Source organism: Adiantum capillus-veneris, chromosome 17, assembly GCF_014529385.1.
Source record: "Adiantum capillus-veneris isolate H3 chromosome 17, ASM1452938v2, whole genome shotgun sequence".
Taxonomy (NCBI): Eukaryota; Viridiplantae; Streptophyta; class Polypodiopsida; order Polypodiales; family Pteridaceae; genus Adiantum; species Adiantum capillus-veneris.
In genome coordinates, this window is record NC_140947.1 from 50,755,787 (window position 1) to 50,777,701 (window position 21,915).

General features: G+C 43.3%; 1 protein-coding gene across 1 annotated transcript in view; it reads right to left on the bottom strand.

The window, feature by feature from the left end:
- LOC147437226 (uncharacterized) overlaps positions 1-21,915 on the bottom strand; it is a 35,539-nt gene that overhangs the window by 12,361 nt on the left and 1,263 nt on the right. The window lies entirely within an intron of this gene.

Sequence of the window (21,915 nt, forward strand, 5' to 3'; positions counted from 1 at the left end):
TGAAGCATTGAAGGAGCCACAGAAGACTTTGTCGCTTTCGGCGCGACCCATAGAAGCAAGCATTGCACACCCTTATGAAGTTCAAGTATCGCATGACCCACGCGTCAAAGTGGGCCGACGAGGAGTTCTTTCCTAGATTCCAAACCCCGTTGGCGATCTCCCTCTACGCCATACAGTTCGGTACCAGTACCTCACTTTGAAAAGGAGGGGATGTCACATGACACATCTAACCCTATGAGCACGTGGACAAGCGACAGCTTGATCAGGGTTCAGTTCAGTCAAGTCAATCTAGAATCGGAAGTGATCTGGCACTTTTGTGAATCTGTTCGTAGACTGCGCATGCCCAGGCACTTAGAGTAGATGCATATCCTCTGGTTGCACACAGCATGATCATCAGATTTCCATCAGAAACCATCAGGAGCATTTTTACAGTGCATAGACCTATTTTTCCTATTTTTGACATTTTTCACTTATTATTTTTAAGTGACTTTTGTTGGAAACTAGGTAGGGAAAATTTCATAAGTTTGTATATATAGAAACCTAGCGCTGGCACTTTCTGGCAGAAGAGGCAGCAGGAACTCAGTTCAACAGGCACCTTCTCAGCAAGACCCCAACAGGCCTAGCATTTTTGCATCAGCAGCAAGACCTAGCGTTTTGCACCAAGAACAGACAGCATTTCCTTTAATTTGCAGATCAGCCCAGCATTTTGCAACTACAGCAACCTGGCGATAGCAAGATACAGCAAATCAGCCCTAGCGTTAGCAGATTCTTCCCGCATGACACCCAATCGCCTAGCGTTTTTGGAGCAGCATAACAACCAACGTTTTTGCAGTTCCGTCGCGACAAGGCAACAAGAAGACCAACGTTTTCAGCTTTCAGCATAGACACTCCGCAGAACAAGTCCCGAACCTCGCAGATCTCACCTTCCCGAAGCAAATCCTCGCCGCACGGTCAAATCCCGCGAAGTCCGCAGTTTCAGCCCGGAAAACGCAGATTTCAGCATCTGCGTTTTCAGCGCGGCGTTGTCGTACCGTCATCATCGACATAGAGTCAGAATTCAGCAAATAAAGATTTGCAAATTTCAGCCCTTAGCATTCTCAGATTTCAGCCCGTCTCGTCGTCCTCCTCATTGTCATCGACATCGTCGGCAAGTCCAAGCATTGTAGAGATTTGTGCAATCATAAGTAGACCGTTCTCACCATAGAGAGTGGGGCCTTCGGAGGAGGGTTTGACAACATTCTGGTGTCGTATTCTCTTCTCTCTCTATCTCTCAATCTCAACACCTTCATTCACAGTGTTCACCACTTTGTATGTGTCCATTGCACTCTCTCACTAAAGGAACGGAAGGCTCTCCCTTTCGTAAGTAAAAGGAACCTTTAGCACAATTCGGAGCACTCATCTTGAGAAAAGTTCAACATTCACTTCCGTTGCACCTTACAAAAACAGGGAATTAGAGCATGCTGAAATTGACCTGCAACTCACTGGAAAGCTTCCAAATTGCAAGGGAAAGTGTCCTTGACGTGTACTTTTGACCTACAGAGGTTTTTTGCCGTTATGCTGGCGAAATTGGGTCAAAAACTTGCAATTACAGCCATGGACAGGTTTGGACAGCTTGGCGAGAGTTAGGTGAAAGTGTTCGGATCGTCTATTTGCAATAAGAATAAAGAAATATTGAAAGGGACACCAGTCTTTGGGGCCTACAGGGTGTCGCTATATGCTTGGTAGCACTCTAGCTGCCAAGCTGTGGTTTGTTTGAAATGTTAATTCCAGTCACAAGTTTATTCATGAAGTTCCTCTGTGTCATAAAGTCAAGTAAAGTTTATCAAGTAAAGATTAGGGTGAAAGCTAAAGTCTACCGCCCTACGGGCCGGTTCACTCGTCCACAAAACCGTCTCTTTACAATTGTAGATTGCTCCCTCGAGCTTCCTAGTTTGTCTTCCTTTCCACGAGCTGAGAGAGGGTGTTAAAGTTCAGGAACCTCTCTGGATTCGTCCAATCAATCCCAGTTTCTCCCAAGGATATTGCCCGGCCAATGTGAGGTTGTTTTCTCATGTTGGGATACATGTTTAGCCTTGGGTTTTGGCTTGGTTCCATCATCCATGGCTAGAGGCTCCTGCAAGCTGGGAGTATTTTTCCCCACCTTGTCTGTTTTTTCCTAGAGCCCTTTTGAGCATTCAGTGCTAGTGCCAGTGCCTGCTATTTTTCACCTATTTTAGAAGTTGTGGGGCTAGTGCACAGCTGGCCGACTGTAACAAACTGCTGATGTGTCAAAGCCTAAAGAATGGAGCCAACTTACAGATGCCGGCCGAGGGGCCTAAACCCTAAGAAGAACAAGTAACAGAAGAAGAAGTCCTATCAACTTATGGGGACCCCGTCCGATGGGGCCCCAAGTGACATAAAGGATTCAAATAAAGCAAGACCCGCACACACACACACAAACTGATGACATGGCAGATTGTCCGAAAATTGTGCTGTCATGATGACGTGGCAAGCTGTACGGAATTCCGCGTTTTGCTCTAGCTGATGACGTGGCAGGTTGTACGGATTTCCGTGATTTACACTGGTAGCTTTTTGGCTTTGCTTTTGGACCAGAAGCTTTTGAGTTTTAAAGGCTTTTTACTATAATTGCTTTTCAGGCCAAGGGCCTTTAAATATGAGGTTAGGGCTCATTCTCTGGCATGCTTTCTGGAGAAGGTGCAGAGTTTGGAGTACCAGCTTGTATTGTGTTGATGCAATATAAAGAAATACCCAAAGGGGCGCCAAGGTTTGGGACCAATACTCTCTGGGGTGGCATTCCGCCACCCCGTGTCGTCTCTCTCTCTCTTTCAGTTCAGTTGTTATTGAAGTGTTAAAAGTGTTCAGTCTGCTCTTTTCCATTGGCACGTGGTCCCGTCTTGTGACAATGGTATCAGAGCCCGTCCTGTGATAGTGGTATCAAAGCTTGATACCACTGTCACAGGACACGCTCTGATACCACTGTCACAAGACTGGCACGTGGCATTGATACCACTGTCACAGGACAGGCTCTGATACCACTGTCACAAGACGGGCACCACGTGCCAATGGAAAAGAGCAGATTGAACAGACTTTTAACACTTCAATAACAACTGAACTGACAGAGAGAGAGAGACGACACGGAGTGGCGGAATTCCACCCCAAAGAGTATTGGCCCCAAACCTTGGCGCCCCTTTCGGTATTTCTTTATATTGCATCAACACAGTACAAGCCGGTACTCCAGACTCTACACCTTCTCCAAGAAGCATGCCAGAGAATGAGCCCTAACCTCATATTTAAAGGCCCTTGGCCTGAAAAAGCAGTTACAGTAAAAAGCCTTTAAAACTCAAAAAGCTTCTGGTCCAAAAGCAAAGCTAAAAAGCTGCAACGTAAATCACGGAAATCCGTACAGCCTACCACGTCATCCGCCATCACAAAACGCGGAATTCCGTACAGCTTGCCACGTCATCAGTTTGTGTGTGTGTGTGCGGCTCCTGCTTTATTTGAATCCTTTATGTCACTTGGGGCCCTATCGGACGGGATCCTCATAAGTTGGTAGGACTTCTTCTACTTGTTCTTCTTAGGGTTTAGGCCCTTCGACCGGCATCTGTAAGTTGGCTCCATTCTTTAGGCTTTGACACGTCAGCAATTTGTTACACCGACCCAGGCTTATGGAGGTATATAGGCAGGACAGGGACACTGTTGAGCGCGCGGCAGTGTGTGCAAGTGATAGAGCACGCGAAGATGTGCAGGCCTTGAGGCTTGAAGCGGAGGCACTGTGCTACAGAAGGGAAGCGCTAGCAGAACAAAGAGGGAGAGAGAGAGAGAGAGAGAGAGAGAGAGAGAGAGAGCTCACGTTTTTGGGGAAAACTCAATAAGTGAGTTTTGGGTTTTTCCAGTTTTATTATAAGTGACCTTTAAAAAATGTGTCCAGGTTCAATATGAACCTGAACAGAGTATAAAAATGTACAAAAAGGGGTTATTTAGGCCTTTAACCCAACAACCTCCCACTTAAAAGCATAAATGACGCCTTTAAGTTAACCAACTCCCACCAGCTGTATGCAATGCTCATGTTGAGCCTTAGCAAGACTCTTGGTGAGAACATCTACAGGGTTATCCTGTGTGTGAATCTTAGTCAAGGTGACTAGACCATCCTCCAATACCAGTCGTATGAAGTGGTATCGCACATCAATGTGCTTTGTCCGTGCATGAAACATGGCATTCTTGGCCAAATAGACAGCACTTTGGCTATCACATCCCAAGACAAGAGTACTAGCAGGCATACCAAGTTCTTTGACAAGTCTGTCCAACCATATGGCCTCTTTAGAAGCCTCAGTGGCTGAAATATATTCAGCCTCAGTAGTACTCAATGCCACAATTTTCTGCAATCGTGAACACCAAGAGACAACACCACCAACAATAGCAAACACATAGCCACTAGTGGACTTCCTGGTATCCAACTCACCTGCCATATCTGCATCACAATAACCCTGCAACTTCAAGTCACTTTTGCCATAACAGATACACTTTGATTGTGTACCTTTCAAATATCTCAGAATGCATTTGACAGCTTCCCAATGCGCTTTGCCAGGATTCGACATGTATCGACTAACAACTCCCACCGCATGGGCAATGTCAGGACGAGTGGCAACCATAGCATACATAAGAGAACCACAAGCTGATGCATAAGGGATTTCCTTCATTGCTTTCAATGTTACCTCATCCTTTGGGCAATTTGCTTTGCTAAGCTTAGTGTATGGAGGTAAAGGTACTCCAAGAGGCTTAGCATCAGCCATATTAAACCTGTCAAGTACTTTAGCAATGTACTTTTCTTGAGATAAGAACAGAAATTTCAGCTTTCTATCTCTTTTGATACGCATGCCCAAAATATGCTCTGCATCACCCAAATCCTTCATAGCAAATGTTGAATTTAGCTTACGTTTCAGAGCATCAAGACTAGTCTTATGTTTCCCGGCAAGCAGCATGTCATCAACATAGAGAACAAGTATGATGGGACGACCATCTTCATCTCCTTTCGTATACAAACAATGATCTGCATGGCTGCGTTTAAAGCCTTGAGACAGCATAAAAGTGTCAAACTTCTTATACCACTGCCGTGATGATTGTCTCAAACCATACAAAGCCCTTTTCAGCTTGCATACAAGTTCCTCACGTGTAGGACCTACAAAACCTTCAGGTTGTTTCATGTATATGTCCTCTTCAATGTCACCGTGCAAAAACGTTGTCTTTACATCCATTTGATTCAATTTCAAATCAAGCACCGCAACGAGAGCAAAAAGGACACGTAAAGTTGTAAGCTTTACAACGGGAGAAAAGATTTCTTGAAAATCAATTCCTTCTTTCTGTGCATATCTTTTTGCAACCAATCTTGCCTTGTACTTGGGTTTTTCATCCACAATCTTAATCTTGTATACCCATTTGTTAAGAAGAGCCTTTCTCCCTTTAGGCAATGGCACAAGATCCCAAGTATCATTTGCATACAAGGATTTCATTTCCTCTTGCATTGCAAGCTCCCACTTACTGCTTGACTCACATGATTTTGCCTCTTTATATGTAAGAGGCTCTCCCTCATCTGTCAACATAACATGATGCAAAGAGGGGTCAAAGCGTTGTATCAACCTTCTGACACAAGTAGACCTGCGTACCCAATGATCTACATTCTCAGGCACAAGTTCTACATCAAGAGGCAACTCATTTTCAGCATGCTCATGCTGCTGAAAATCATTTTCAGCCAGGACAAGTGGCTGTCCATCCTCATTTGGAGCATCTAAATCATTTCCTACCTCCTCTGAGTCCTTGGATGGACTTGGCATCTAGCTTTGTCCTCAAGTCATTACGAACATGGACAAAAGCCTCGCAGCCAAACACTCTCAAATGATCATAAGAGGCAGGTTTGCCAAACCAAACCTCCTCTGGAATGTCATTTTTCAATGTACTGTTAGGAGAGCGATTGCATACATGAACTACAGTTTTCAAAGCCTCTCCCCAAAACCCATGAGGGAGATTAGCCATGGACAACATGCAACGCACTCTCTCACATAAAGTACGGTTATACCTCTCAGCCACACCATTAGAAGATGGATTATAAGGGGCTGTCAACTCCCTTTTCATCCCATATTCTTCGCAATAACGCTGAAATTCAGCAGACGTGTACTCCCCCCCATTGTCAGATCTCAGACATTTAAGCTTACTACCCTTTTACGTGGTCACAAAAGCATAAAACCTCTTAAATACATTAAATGTCTCACTCTTATTCTTTAACAAATATGCCCAGCCTTTCCTAGTGTAATCATCAATGAATGTAACAAAGTATAATGCACCACCAAAAGACTTAACAGGCATTGAACATACATCGGAGTGAATTAAATCAAGAGCATTAGCTTTGCGCGAGACACCAGAATAATAAGAAGACTTCTTTTGTTTACCATACAAACAGTCATTACAAAAATCTACATCAACCCTCTTCAAAGAGGAAAGCACATCAAGTCCCTTCTGGCTCATATAGCCAAGTCTTTTGTGCCACAACTCCATATGAGAAGCAACTTCGGCCACTGCAAGAAACTTGCCAGGCAAAGCTTTGCCATGTAAATAGTACAATGTACCACTCTTGCATCCCTTGACAATGAGCATTGATCCCTTAAGCAACTTCCATGAACCCCCAGCAAAAATGGTTGTATAACCCTGTGCATCCATCTGCCAACAAACAATAGACTCTTCTTGATGCCTGGTACATACCTTACTTTAAGTATAAACTCTTGGCCATTGTTTAATGCCAAGCGCACAGTGCCCATTCCTTCAATGTCACAAGCATGGTTATCCCCAAGGTAAACCTTGCCATACTTGCCTGCATGATAAGAAGCAAAACACTCCACAGATGGAGTCACATGAAATGAGGCACCCGAGTCTACTATCCAAGACTGTGTAAGGCCATCATTTGCACTTAGCAATACATCAATGACATCTCTACGTGAGATAAGCATGTCTTCTGCATTTGCTACAACAAAATCTGAGGGACATGAAGCTGCAACCAAGATCTCCTCACTATCGGATAACTCTGTGATAACCACACTAGAGGATACATTGACAGTCTCCGAATCCTTGGAGAAGGTACCTGCTGATTTTTCCCCTTTCTTATCCTCTGTCTTCTTCTTCTCTTGTGATTTCTTCTTTCTTTCCTGCTCTTTCTTGAAATACCTACAATCTGGCTTCTTATGGCCTTTTCTGCCACACTAGTAACAAGTCACATCCTTATCCCTAGACTTGCTTTTGCTCCTGTTTTGAGTCTTGGTACCTGTATTTTGCTTTTGACTTCTGCCTCTCGCATTGTAAGCAGAACTGTCACCTTTCCCACCACTAGACTGGCGTCTAATTTCCTCATTTAAGATGGAGCCTCGCACTCCATCATATGTGAGGTTGGGGCTATTACTCAAAGAAACCACAAGCGTTTCCCAAGAGTCTGGCAAAGTCATTAACAAAAATATGGCTCTCAACTTGTCATCAAAAGGTTGAAGCCCAGTATCCTGTAGCTGACTCATAACACTGGTGAAAGCACTTAAGTGCTCAGAAGCCGACTTGGCTTCGTCAAGCATCATGTTCACCAGTTTGCGCATCAAATGCACCTGATTCACAGGGGTGGCATTCTTATAAGTGGCCTTCAACTTATGCCAAATTGCATGTGCACTGTCCAAGCCCTTCATGTCCACAAGAATGTCATCAGTCACAGCCATTTTGATGTAGGTCTTTGCCCTCTTGTTGAGCTTGGCCCAATCCTCATCCGGCATATCCTCAGGCTTTACAGCCAAAAGAGCGTCCTCACAATCCTTGAGGAACAAAATCCCCTGCATCCTGTCCTGCCATAGATCGAAACCTATACCATCAAATCGCTTGATTTCCATCAAGCTCTTGGCATCAGACGACGAGGAAGTAGAGGCTATTTGGACGGATAAAAATGCAACAGAAAGTGTCTACACAAAATCTGAAAATTTTCAGTGATCACAATGTACCGCACGTTGCATACAATGTGCTGAAAATTTCAGCAATTAACCAGTATCCCCAATGCGTACTTACATAAACCCACAAAAGGCGTACATAAACCTCAATTTGTGTACATAAAAACAGTCCAATGCTGAATTTTCTGCAAATTTACTGTTTTGGCGCATCAATTTGCATCAAATGGACCTGTTTTGAGTGGGAAAAGCAAGGGACATTCACGGGAATCGATTTAGAACACCTGCGTTTTGCTGTTTTGACCTGTAATTTTCTGGTTTTTACATGTTTTGACCTAATTTCAACCTGTTTTAGGCTGTTTTGGGAACCCTAATCACCCTAGGTGACACCGGAAGCAAGGGGCTTCGCGATGAAAGCGGAAATTTGACGCGAGAGAAGCCTTTCGCCTGTTGTCCAGCCACCTGCGCAAAGCTTTTGAAACCCTAATCTGGCTCTGATACCAGTTGTTGAGCGCGCGGCGGTGTGTGCAAGTGATAGAGCACACGAAGATGTGTAGGCCTTGAGGCTTGAAGCGGAGGCACTGTGCTACAGAAGGGAAGCGCTAGCAAAACGAAGAGGGAGAGAGAGAGAGAGCTCACGTTTTTGGGGAAAACTCAATAAGTGAGTTTTGGGTTTTCCCACTTTTATTATAAGTGACCTTTAAAAAATGTGTCCAGGTTCAATATGAACCTGGACAAAGTATAAAAATGTACAAAAAGGGGTTATTTAGACCTTTCACCCAACAGACACTAGAGGGAGACAATGTGCACAGAGCCCTTGGGTGCAAGGCGCCCCTAGGAGCAGCCCTAGGAGGGGCAGTGGGCAGAGAGTGCACATCATCCTAGCGTTTTGCTACAGATCAACCAACGTTTTCCGATTCAGCCCTAACGTTTTCCATCCCTAGCGGTATCCCCAACAATAGGGCAGCACCACCACGCAGATAATGGGCAACAAGGGGATTTCTCCTTGCGCTTTTCTTCTCAGAGCACCCAGATGGAGACAACAATCATCATGATGCAGCGCAGCACATCCGGGATGCAAGCTGTGGAAAGGAGATGTCCTACGCCCTCTAGATGGCACCCTTTCCATGAGGCATGTCCATCTCCCTCCAGATTAGTTCTCTTGCTAGGAGGAGATCCCGCCAGAACCTCATCACCCCCAAGCCCGATGTTGGGGTCTATGACAAATCCGCACCACCACAAAGTGAGAACCCTTTCTGTTTTGGAAGCCTACACACTTGACATCACTGATTAGGTCATCAGATGCCCTCTCCCAACTCTATAAAAAAGCCAAGATTTACGCTTTGTATCCTATCACTCACTACCATCATTAGCCTACTTTGTATCCATCATTGCATATTAGTTTGTTGATCAATCTACTTATGGTTTTCTACTTTCATTAGTGTTAGTCTCTCTTTAATCTCCTTGTTATTAAATCTCTAATCATATTATGAATGTTTCGCTAACGTTTCCACCATAATGTCATTCCCAACATGTGGTAACAGAGCCAACGGTTCTACACCTAGGCCGATCAATTTTCTATTGCACTAGCATCCCCAATAACCTCAGTCCCCAATCACCATTTGAGCATGAGCATGCTCCACTACCCTTAGGTGATTAGGTGAGAAGAAGATTGCATTTTGCTTTTTTGATTGCAATTAGTGTCCCTCATTAATTAGGACTCTTGCATTTAGTGTGCATTTTGGTGTTATGTTTGGGTATACTTTGCAACTTCAATTGACTTTGTTGCACTAGTCTTCTGTGTGGGTAGTGCTCTCTAAGATCTATCCAACGAGCTCTCAACCTCTGCATTTCGAGGCCCAAAACCCTCTCAAATCTATCACACAATTTCTGCAAAATTAGGGTTTGTGTGTTATATGTGAGCTCACTGTGAAGTTTAGCTCATATTTTTCTCTCTCGGAGAATTGGACAAGCAAGCCCATGTGTTCTCGTGGTTAGCCTAAACTTGGTGAGGCTATTCTTCGCATGGTTGAGGGTTCAAATACCCTTATTTAGTCTTGAGAACGTGGGCGGATTTGTAGTCTCGCACCAAAGTGGACTTGAATACCCAATCAGGTCCGCTAGACGATGGTTCATGCACCAACTCTTAGTCCATTGCCGCTCGGACGCCAAGCATCATCAAATAAGCTTCATAAGCTGATTCGGGTCCGTAGAAGGGCTTCACGCATTGGCATTGCCTTTAGGTTCTTCTTTGTCCTCACGATCTCCAGGTAAGCCGGCTTTCTCACGGCCTTGGCTTTTGCCTTGAGCCCGACTATTAGGGCGCTTCCCCACAACCCCAAAAGGGCCTTGCCTCAAGCCCTTACTTAGGGTACTTCCCCACAACAGTCAAGTACCCAAGAACCTCAAGCCCATTGGTCTCCTACTCGTACTATTCCCATGGGCTTGCAGGTCGAGCTAAACCCTTTCGACCACCAACCTTGGTCATCCAGCTCCATAAGCCGCTACATGAGCTAAGTGCACAAATTAATGTGTGCGCAAAATCCAATTTCAAAATTGTAAAAACCCCACAAAGCACCAACACCATGCACAAATTTGCCTTTGCACCTTGCACAAAACTCTCTGCACTTTACATTCGCCCTTTTGCATTGGATCAAAGCAATCACTATTGGCTTCATGAAAAGCAACTCTGTAGAAAGATCAAACATTAGCCAACATCGGGTAAGACCATCCTCACACATTTTTTGCACAAAATTTGGCACACATGCCATGCAAACATCGACATCTAGTCACACGACCATAATGACACATTTGGAAGGGAGAAAAAGCGTCAACAACAACCACGATGACTCTTTGCAACCAACAACGGCATCGCAGTAAAAAAACACTTTCAACGCTTCACTTTGATCTCCAACATCGTAGAAGCTCCATTTGTATTTGGCCTACCACCTAATTGCCTACCATTCTCTAGGGGAGGTGTATTTTTTAATCCTACTCCCAGTTGACAAATCTTTGGGAAGGATGTTTTGTTCTTTGGTCCTACACCCAGTTGACATTATTCTGGGGAGGATACTTTTGTACTTTTGGGTGCTACTATGGCACATATGGGGTGGCTTGTTGGGGTGTGTGACACATGGGGAGGCTGTTGGGGTGTGTCACACATCCACACCACCACGATGTGAGAACCCTCTCTAGTTTGAAAAGCCTACACACTTGACATTACTAATTAAGTCATCAGATGCCCTCTCCAACTCTATACAGAAGCCAAGCTATACGCTTTGTATCCAGTCACTCACTACCATCATTAGCCTACTTTGTATCCATCATTGTTGGGGAGGCTTGTTGGGGTGTGTGACACATCCGCACCACCACAATGTGAGAACCCTCTCTAGTTTGAAAAGCCTACACACTTGACATTACTAATTAAGTCATCAGATGCCCTCTCCAACTCTATACAGAAGCCAAGCTATACGCTTTGTATCCTGTCACTCACTACCATCATTAGCCTACTTTGTATCCATCATTGCATATTAGTTTGTGAATGTAACATTTAATGGTATAGTAACTTGTGTGTAGCAGAAAATAGCATGAACATAGTGAGCGTTTCATGAAAATAGCTTCCTAATGAGAATAACAAGAGTGCTTGGGTGGAGAGAGCAACAAAAAGTATAACACCTAGTTAGATAGCAAGAACAATACTTCAAAAGAGAGAGAAATTAAGCAATTGACAACAGTTGAGGACTGGATTTGCATGGAGCCGATCCCTCCTCCAAAAGGCTTTGTATTATGGTTTCTCCCATCAAGAGAGACATTTTACAATACAATTCTTTGTGTTCCTTCAATACTAGCTAGTGCAATGAAGATGGAAACTTCATGCACTAAGCAAAACACTTATCAAACACAACATCAATTCCCTCACGGTTTCAGACCCAAGACCTCACACACCTTCGAAGATGGTGAGAGCTAGCGGGGTATGAGAGTAGATTGAGAGGAAGGAGTATTCTTACGAGAAAGATGTACATCTTCTCACATAATCACTCATATTAGCATAGCTTAGCTTAGTAATTAGCATGGTAGAGGAGATGAGCATGCATTGAAGCTTGGCTCTTGGTTGGATTTGCATCACAAAGCCAAGAGTTGTTGATGTAGGGCTCCCTTCTCACAAGCTTGGAGTAGGTGGTCAGCTTTCTATTAAAGCTTGAGAAGGAGCAAGGTTGCATCCGTACGTACGTACTGATCCGTACAGTACGGTACAGCCGTACGGTATGGTTCCATACGTACGGATAGGTAGTGTACGCGTTCCCCTCCCCTCTTTCACAAAATTTTTTTTTTTTTCGTTTTTTTAGGGACATCTTGCCATTGGGCAATGGACTAAAGTTTATTGTATCATATAGTGTATTCCCATTTTTCTGTCTTTTTGATGGTAGAGTAAAGTACAGATAACATTTGAAGCAGATAAATCTTTTTGCGGATAACATTTGAAGCAAAAAGACGGATAACATTTTTCTGTCTTTTTCTAAGAGTTAGTACGGATAACATTTGAAGCAGCATCTAATGGACATTGAAGCAGTATCTAATGGATGTTTGAAGTAGTATCTATGTCTAGACTCTATGTAGTTCCTAGTATGTATAGACTGAAAAAGCTAAAGTCACTATTCTTTTTGTTGTTACAAATGTTACGTACTGGTCACGTACCTTAAAGGCCGATCCGTACAAAAATACGTACCGATTACGTACCGTACACTCCGTACCTTTCCACCTTGAGAAGGAGAGAGTCTTGACTCTTCTTTGCTTCACACATGAGATTTTGTGAGTGTGTGTGTGATAATGCCTTGCAAAAATCAGCCCCCTCTCTCTCTTGGTCGACCCCTCTTGCTATTTGCTCATCCTCACACCTCATTGGACCTCCCCAGGCTTAGCCAATGGAAATTAAGCAGCATAAGTGATAGTCTTTTGACATGTGTCCCCCTTTCCCCTTTTGTGAGAGCTTTAGGTAATTACTTAATTCAAATAAACTCTCATTGGACCCCTTTGCCTCCTGGCCAATAGGAATCAGGCAAGCCATTGGGCTGTTGAATGCTCATTGGACCCCTTGGGAGATTGTCCAATAGTCTTCTAGAGAGCTTAATTCTTATTGGTTTTTTTTATTAAGTGTTTTTAAATTAATTACCATTCAATAGGAACTCTGGGCACCTGGGCTAGGGAGCTGACATGTATCCCTCATTCCCTTTGTGTAAAGGGAGCTTGTGTGTGTGTGTGTGTGTGTGTGGGTTTCTCTCTCATCTCCTACTTCTAGGGCTCGCCCCCTCCTATGTAGGGATGGTTGAAGACTTTTGGGACACACACAAAGCATCCAATTTCCGTAGGCTTTTGACCTTTGGACAGAACCTTTGAATTTTGGAACCTTAGCATTTTGGAAGTCTTAATGGGCTGAACCTTTGGTTTTTTAAGCCCATTCGTGCAGATTGCTCTTTTGCACATGGCCCCCCTTTTGGATCCCTATTTTCCTCCTTTGGATCCCTATTGTGGCCAATCTGCTAGCTTAACCAATATTCTAGCTTTTTCTCCCCTGACACTTCCCCATATTAAATGATCAGTTTAACATGAGAAAATCATTTAGGAGAATTAGATATTGATTATTATGACATTACCTCTCTCTTGAAATCATAGTCGTCCTCGACTATGGGGTAGAAAAGATAAAGCATATTCATTAGTCCTTTTTCCTAGCGGGTAGAGGATCCCTATGTTACCCTACGACATCGTTCCAAAATGGATGACTAGTCCATTTGGCACTTGAGAGCCTAAGTTGCCGCAAGCATGTCTGCACATTAGTCCTATCAATCTTCCATAATAGAGTGACAAGCTCTACTTGGTGTTTGGGAGACGTCGTCTCCACAAACTTGATCTAAGCATGCAAACTACTTCATTTTTGTGCACAAAGAAAAAGAGAGTCTTATAAGACAAAAACTTTGTTCATTTTTAACATTTGTACATTTGCTTACTCTAGGGAAGCATTGTAAGCATTGACAAGGTTTAGGGTATCCTTTAATTGTATGCCTTGCATCCATCTAGCATCTTCAAAAGGATAATTCTTAAACTTAATAAGATATCGTCAGATAGTCTTACCGCCTCTTAGTACCTTGTCTTTATGTCGGAGAATGGACTCGGGCTGCAGCACCTCTTCTTGGTCCTCGATCTCCGGAGGGTCTTCAATAGTTGGTTCTTGAGGTGGCTCTCCTTTGTAAGGCTTTAGTAGGCTCACATGGAAAGCATTGTGTATAAGCCAATGGTTGGGCAACTTGAGTTGATAGGCCATCTCATTGATTGACCTAAGAATTTGGAAGGGACTATAGTACCTTTTTGCTAACTTAGCATAGTACTTTTGGTGTCCCGTAGGATTCTTGCCCATCGTGTGCCTTAATCGAGCCTTGGGAAATTTGAGTAAGACCCAATCATTTTCTTTAAAGGCTTGGGCTCTTCTGTGCTTGTCAGCAGCAGCCTTTTGCCTTTGCTGTGAGATAGAGATAGCATCCTTAATCTTTTGGAAAGATTCTTGTAGGTCTCGGCTATACTCATCTGCAGGGAAGATCTTCCCGTGTACCTTAAGTAGCAAGGGACTTTTTTATCTTCCCTCAATTACCTCAAAGGGTGCTTTTCCCGTGGAAGTACGTACAGTGTTACTGTAGACATACTCCACTAAGGGTAAGTACTTCTCCCATTGGGATCTTTGATCTACTTTCGTTACATAGGCTTTTAGTAGATAGAAAATTGTTAGGTTAGCTACTTCACATTGGCCATCCGTTTGCGGGTGCTAGGCCGAAGAGAAGTTAAGCCTTGTTCCTAAATTCTCAAAGAGACCCTTCCAGAAATTACTGGTCATTCTAGGATCTCTATCCGACACTATGGACATTGGCAAGCCATGGTACTTGAAAATTTATGAAATGAAGAGGGTTGTCATTTGATGGGCTTTGATAGTCTTTTGAACAGGTATAAAATGAGCTTGTTCACTGAACCTGTCTACTATCGTCCATATTCCCGTATTCCCCTGGATAGACTTAGGCAATCCAAAGATAAAATCCATGGATATGCTCTCCTATGGTGAATTAGGGATTGGCAAAGGTTGAAGCAATCCAGGTTGCTTCCCTCTATCAAACTTCGTCTTTTGGCATACCACACATTTAGAAACATACTCTTGTATATTTGCTTTCATGGTAGGCCAATAGAAATATGTTTCAATCCCCATTAGGGTAGACCGAATCCCTCTATGCCCTGCATAAGGAGGAGCATGAGATTCATACATTACTTTCTCACGTAGTGAGCTAGTAACGCATAGTCTATTGCCATAGAGAAGATAATCATCTTGTAAAGTAAATGGTTCCTCTTTCTTCCCTAGTGCAAGGACTGAAATCACATCTCTAAAATCGGGATCAATAGCATACTCATCTACCATAGAAGATAGATCATTGAGTTGCTATGAAAACCGCATTCACTCTCGGCCGTCTTGAGAGTGCATCGGCTACTTGATTATGCTTGCCAGCAATGTGAGCAATATGAAAATGAAATTGCGAAAGAGAGTTTGCCCACCTCATTTGTTTGTCGGAGAGCTTGGTCTGCGTCATGAAGTACTTAAGACTTTAGTGATCCGTTTGCAGAATGAAAGGAGTCCCCAATAAATAGTGCTTCCATGAGTCTAAGGCATGTAGAACTGCGAGGAGTTCCTTTTCATATATGCCTAGAGCTTGCTCAACAGGGTTGAGCCTTCGACTTTCATAGCCTATGGTGTGCCCTTCTTGAAGCAAAACAGCTCCAAGGCAATCACCACAAGCATCACATTAGACCTCAAATGGCTTTGAGAGATCCGGTAGTGTAAGCACAAGTTGAAAGATAAGCTTTTCTTTAAGCTTTTCAAAAGCATTGTTCTCCTTGGCAGACCATGTGTACCTAACGTTTTTTTTTGTAAGGTCATGTAATGGTCCTGCTATTAGTGAGAACTTTTCTGTGAAGCGTCTATAGTATGCGCACATACCTATAAAGCTTCTTAATTCATGAAGATTCCTTGGTTTAGGCCATCCTTTTATTACCTCTAACTTTGATGGATCCATTTGAATGTTATCTTGAGAGGTAATGTGACCTAAATACTGAATCTCTTGTAAGAAAATTTCACTTTTCTTTCGATTAACATAAAGTTTATTCTCTCTTAGAACTTGAATATTACCTGGAGGTCTTGCTTGTGTTCGTCTAATGAATTAGAGTAGATGATGATATCATCAAAGAACACTCCAGTAAAGGTTCGGTGAGGCCTCAATAGCTTCTCCATCAAGCGGTTGAATGTGGCTAGTGCATTGGTCAAGCTAAAAGGCATGACAATGTATTCGTAAAGACCAAACGTAGTACGAAATGCGGTCTTTACAATGCCTTGATCAACTATCCTTATTTGATGATAGCCACTTTTTAGGTCAATCCTTCTGAAGTAGATGGATCCTTGTAGCTTATCAAATAGATCTTCTACCCGTGGAACGGGAAACCTATTCTTGATAGTGATCCTATTTAGTGCTCTATAGTCGACACACATACAATATGTGACGTCTTTCTTTTGCACTAGTAGCACAGGAGAACAAAATGGAGAAGAGCTAGGCCTAACCATGCCCTTCTCAACTAACTCATGCACTTGCCGCATAATCTCCTCTTGTTGAGCTTGAGAAACTCTATAAGGAGGTTTGTTAGGCGGTGAACTTCCTGGAAGAAGTTCAATTGCATGGTCATCATTGCCTCGTTTAGGACGTAGCTCACAAGGGATGTCGTCAATAAAGACATCTTGAAACCCCTTGAGAAAATTGGATAACTCTAATTCTTTCTTGATTGTGTATATTTTCTTTTGCTAAAACACTAGGTTCATTTTGAGAATCTTTAACAAAAATCATGTACACGGAAATAGAGCTCTTTATTGACTTGTTGAAAGCTTGTGTATGTACAATGGGTATAGTGTTACCCATTTCCTTAGAATCTATATACATATCTTTTTCCCTGAACTTAAAGGAGATTCTCCTTTCAGGGAATTTAACATTGGCCGCGCAATCAAACCATGGTGCCCCTAGGATTACATCCTCATGCTTGAGAGGAGAGATAAAGAAGTCCTCTTTGTCCACATAGCTTTGGACATGGAGTCTCAATTTCCCGTGAAAGCACCATCTGCGGGTAGGACATCTCCCATCTCGTAGGCTTGTGTGCCTAGCTTGGTGGCCAACTCTATAGATATAAAATTGTAAGTAGAACCAGGGTCAAAGAGAATAATTGCATCATGTTCTCTTACCTTTCCCCAAGCATGGCATAGAGGAGATCCTTTGTGGTGAATTTCCTCCTCTTGGATTTCGACCAAGGTAGCTCTAGGAGGTTCATGGCGGGTGTTCTTTTGGAGACAAGCGCGGTACGCATGCCCTTGCTCGCCGCACTTGAAACAGCAGTTATCCTTGCGATAATGCTCAAGCTCTTCAGGAGAGAGTTTATTTTTGCCTTTATAAACTCCCTTCTCTTTAGCTTTGTTGGAGTTGCCCTTATGAGACTTTTGGACATTGTCCTTCCCCATAGGCTCATTGGAACCCTTGTTTTCCATGGGCTAAGAATTTCTTTTAGCCCCTGTTTGGAAATTGATTCGAGAGGCCACCATAGTATGGTGTATAACCGCCGATATGGTGCATGGCCTTTGAGAGTTGACATACTCCGCCATTTCTTCAGTTAAGCCCGCACAAAATTGTTGCTTTTGCTCTCCAAAATCCAACTTCTTGAAGACAGTGGCTTTGAGTTGTAAATCCCAAAACTTGTCTACATATTTATGAATGGATTCGTAGGGAGAGAGCTTCAAGCTTCGCCATTCGGTGAGTACTTTGTCTTTGGCATCGGTCACCGGTGGCCAAAAACTGCTTCATAATGGAAGCTCTTAAAGCTTTCCATGTTCGTGGAGCTTCACCGTTGGCCCGTAGGTTAGACCACCATTGCCTGGCGGACTTTTGAAAGTGCATAGCTACATGGCGTAGCTTAGAGGACTCCGTGAAGCCCTCATCTGCAAACGAGCACTCATCTTGAGCAAAGCACAAGCATTCATTCCGCTGCACCTAACACTTCTTTCGGCCGAGACTCAAAAAGGATGTGGAAGACTTTGTGCGCAGTTGCTTAGTATGCTAGAAGGTCAAGTTTGACAGGCATAAGGCACAAGGATTGTTACAGCCTTTACCCATACCCACCCGCCCCTGGGAAAGTATTGCGATGGATTTCATTTTTGATCTCCCGAGAACACAGAGTGGTCACGATGGTATCTGGACTGTTATTGACAGATTTAGCAAACAGGCTCATTTCATTCTAATAAAGAAAACAGTCAAGCCGGATCGCTTAGCGAGACTGTTTGTGGCCCAGATCTTCAGATTACATGGCATGCCCGAGACAATTGTCTCCGACAGAAACCCCACATTTACAAGTTTGTTTTGGAAGGCAATTTGGGAGAACATTGGCACGCGGTTGCAGTTCTCATCATCGTTCCACCCGCAGACTAATGGGCAATCTGAGATTGCAAATTCAGTGGTTCTAGATTTATTGAAATCTTATATCTCTGATCAGAAGACTCAATGGGAAAAGTACTTACCTTTGGTGGAATTTGCCTACAATAACACGATACGCTCTTCGACGGGGAAGGCACCATTTGAGATTGTTGAAGGTGCTGTGAAGGTTCCACCCTTCCTAAGCACGAAAGATAAGATCTTTGAAGAGGATGAATATACGCGAGATTTGGATACGGCTTTTGGCAAGGTTCACGAGACTTTGCAGAAGTCTCAAGAACGACAGAAAAAGGCAGGGGATCGCCATTGTCGCGACATGAAATTGAAGGAGGATGATTGGGTGCTCTTACGTTTTGAGAAGGCACACCTACGAAGGAAAAAGGGAAAGGAGAGGCTTTTTCCAAAGCTTAGTATGCGATACTACGGACCTTTCCAGATCACTGAAAAGATAAATGATGTCTCCTTCCGATTGAAACTGCCAGATACTTGGAGGATTCACAATGCATTCCATGTGAGTCTCTTGAAACCTTTTAAGGGTGATGTACCTGATGATGGGGAGCCTGATGAGCAACCCGAAGTGGAAGAAAACGAGGAGATCCTTGTTCTTGATACGAAGACTAAAGGTAAAGTCCGAAGGCGGTTCTTGGTTAAGTTCAAGAACTATCCTGCATTGGATGCGAAGTGGATAGAGGAGGAGGACCTAGCAGATACTCCTCAGATTGTGAAACTTTACCTAGATGCTTTTGGTTTAGCATAGTCTATTCCAAACGGAACCCAGAATTCAGCTTGGCTGCAGATCTGGTGCAGTGGGATGCACAAGAGGGGAGTCGCTCCGCTCCTTTGTCAACAGATGCCTTGATTTAGATACTAAGTCACCGATGTCTCTTTGAGCTTCAGGGATACTGAAAGCTGACAATATTCTACTGTATGACTTTATGGAATGGAATTCCTGATTATGATATTGATTTGTTCTTGACTTCTCTTAAGTGCAGGAACTGATAGACGAAATGACTGCAGCATTTTGGTCTGATAGACATGGTTGCAATAGAGGTTAGTCAATCAGACATCGATGAGGTCCCGATTGGACCTAGATTGTGATTGCTAGCTACATTGCCAATAAACCATGGTCTAAGATCCAAATGAATGTTGAATGTCATGTGATGTCCTGTGATGTTTGGTGATGTCCTGTGATGTCGTGTGATGTGATTGTCGATTTGGTACATGTACTAGATGTGTGTTCCTAGTACGTAGGTACTAATAGTCAGTGTCTGCTAAGACAGTTTATGGCTTTTGTCGGTTTTGCAGGCATAATCGCGGTCGATTACAATGATTTCAAGAGGGGGGTATGTCACAAAGTGATGACGTGGCTACCGACATCAAAAACCCTAATTTTTGCCAAAAACCCTAAAAATCTTACAAACCCTAATTTCTGCCAAAAACCCTTTTTTTCAAAAACCCTAATTTTTGGAAACCCTAACCCTAACTGCTGGCTGAAAACCCTAAATTATGGCGGAGAAATGCCACGTGGCAATAGGTACGGATTTTCGGGATTTGCGACGTGAATCACGGAAAGCTAAAAAAAAGCATGAGCGACGCATTCTCGGCTGCTTTTTGGCTACGCATGAAATTGAGAGAGAGAAAGGGTTAAATTGCTTTATTTATTGACTCTCAGTGAGAGAGAGAGAGAGAGAGAGAGAGAGAGAGAGAGAGAGAGAGAAGTTGCTTTTGCCTTCAGGCTTTTGGGGCTCTGCTTTTGGGCATCCCTTGTAACATTTATTTATGCGGTGAGGGCCTCACTTCTCAGAGCATCTCCACGCAGATTCTTTTAACATTTACACCCTAACCGCTCTTGTACTCTGACATTGATTTTTAATACAAAAAGAAATACCGAAAGGGGCGCCAGTCTTTGGGGCCAATATCTCTAGGCACGGAACTCCGCCGGGCCAGTGCAAATCTATTATGATGTGCGAATTGTTTGAAGTGGTTATTTGGTGCTGTCGCGATTGATTCTTGACTTGGAGTGTCCAAGTCTGTTACACCAACCATTTATAGCTAGCTTGAGGACCTCCCTTCTTGAGCAAGAAAAGAGAAACCTTGTGCTTTGATACCAATGTAACAATTAATGGTCTAGTAACTTGTGTGTAGCGGAAAATAGCATGAACATAGTGAGCATTTCATTAAAATAGCTTCCTAATGAGAATAACAAGAGTGCTTGGGTGGAGAGAGCAACAGTTGAGGACTGGATTTGCATGGAGCCAGTCCCCCCTCCAAAAGGCTTTGTATTATGGTTTCTCCCATCAAGAAAGACATTTCACAATACAATTCTTTGTGTTCCTTCAATACTAGCTAGTACAATGAAGATGGAAACTTCATGCACTAAGCAAAATATTTATCAAACACAACATCAATTCCCTCACGGTCTCAGACCCAAGACCTCACACACCTTCGAAGATGGTGAGAGCTAGCGGGGTATGAGAGTAGATTGAGAGGAAGGAATATTCTTACGAGAAAGATGTACATCTCCTCACATAATCACTCATATTAGCATAGCTTAGCTTAGTAATTAGCATGGAAGAGGAGATGAGTATGCATTGAAGCTTGGCTCTTGGTTGGATTTGCATCACAAAGCCAAGAGTTGATGTAGGCCTCCCTTCTCACAAGCTTGGAGTAGGTGGTAAGCTTTCCATTAAAGCTTGAGAAGGAGAGAGTCTTCTTTGCTTCACACATGAGATTGTGTGAGTGTGTGTGTGTGTGATAATGCCTTGCAAAAATCAGCCCCCTCTCTCTCTTGGTCGACCCCTCTTGCTATTTGCTCATCCTCACACCTCATTGGACCTCCCCAGGCCTAGTCAATGGAAATTAAGCAGCATAAGTGATAGTCTTTTGACATGTGTCCCCCTTTCCCCTTTTGTGAGAGCTTTAGGTAATTACTTAATTCAACTAAACTCTTATTGGACCCCTTTGCCTCTTGGCCAATAGGAATCAAGCAAGCCATTGGGCTGTTGAATGCTCATTGGACCCCTTGGGAGACTATCCAATAGTCTTCTAGAGAGGTTAATTCTTATTGGTGCTTTTTATTAAGTGTTTTTAAAACAATTAAACTAGATTTACTCTAGCTTAATTCTCATTGGTCCACCTCTAAGGCCATCCAATAGGAACTGAGTACACCTTGTGGGCATCTGGGCTAGGGAGCTGACATGTGTCCCTCATTCCCTTTGTGTAAAGGGAGCTTGTGTGTGTGTGTGTATGTGTGGGTTTCTCTTCATCTCCTACTTCTAGGGCTCGCCCCCTCCTATGTAGGGATGGTTGAAGACTTTTGGGACACACACAAAGCATCCAATTTCCCTAGGCTTTTGACCTTTGGATAGAACCTTTGAATTTTGGAACCTTAGCATTTTGGAAGTCTT